Source organism: Arachis hypogaea, unplaced genomic scaffold, assembly GCF_003086295.3.
Source record: "Arachis hypogaea cultivar Tifrunner unplaced genomic scaffold, arahy.Tifrunner.gnm2.J5K5 arahy.Tifrunner.gnm2.scaffold_26, whole genome shotgun sequence".
NCBI classification, from domain to species: Eukaryota; Viridiplantae; Streptophyta; class Magnoliopsida; order Fabales; family Fabaceae; genus Arachis; species Arachis hypogaea.
Window position 1 is genome coordinate 728,139 of NW_027255453.1, and position 890 is coordinate 729,028.

The following is an 890-nucleotide window of genomic DNA, read 5'->3' on the forward strand; positions in this document are numbered from 1 at the left end:
TTTTTTACTGAAAATTTAAAAATAAAATATAGTCGAACAATATTAGGAAGACAAAAAAAAGATGAAAACTTTTTATTTTTAAATTTTGAAACTAAAAAAATAATCCTTTTACCAAAAAGTTGAAAAATAAAGATTTTCAAAAATATCCAATAAAAAAATTTAAAAAGTTTAAATTCTTAGAATTAATTTATTGTTTATTTGTGAAAAAATAGTATTATCCGGTGATTAAAAAAATAAAAAAAATGTTCATGAAAAAGAAATTTAGGATTTGAAAAGACAAAATTTTTCATTTTTATGAATTTTTTTAAATTGGAAAACTAAACTTTTTAATTGAAAATAAAAAATAAAATAAAATTCAGAAATATTTGGAAGACAAAGAAAAAGAAGAAAATCTTTTATTTTTAAATTTTGAAACTAAAAAAATAATATCTTCACCAAAAAGTTGAAAAATAAAGATTTTAAAAAATATCCAATAAACAAAAATTTAAAAAGTTTAAATTTTTAAAATTTATTTATTCTGTATTTGTGAAAAAATAGCATTATCCGGTAATTAAAAAAATAAAAAAATGTTCTTGAAAATAATTTAAGATTTGAAAAGATAAAATTTTTAATTTTTATGAATTTCTAAATTTAAAATTAAATTTTTTTACTGAAAATTTAAAAATAAAATATAGTCGAACAATATTTGGAAGACAAAAAAAAGATGAAAACGTTTTATTTTTAAATTTTGAAACTAAAAAAATAATCCTTTTACCAAAAAGTTGAAAAATAAAGATTTTCAAAAATATCCAATAAAAAAAATTTAAAAAGTTTAAATTCTTAGAATTAATTTATTGTTTATTTATGAAAAAATAGTATGATCCGGTGATTAAAAAAATAAAAAAAAATGT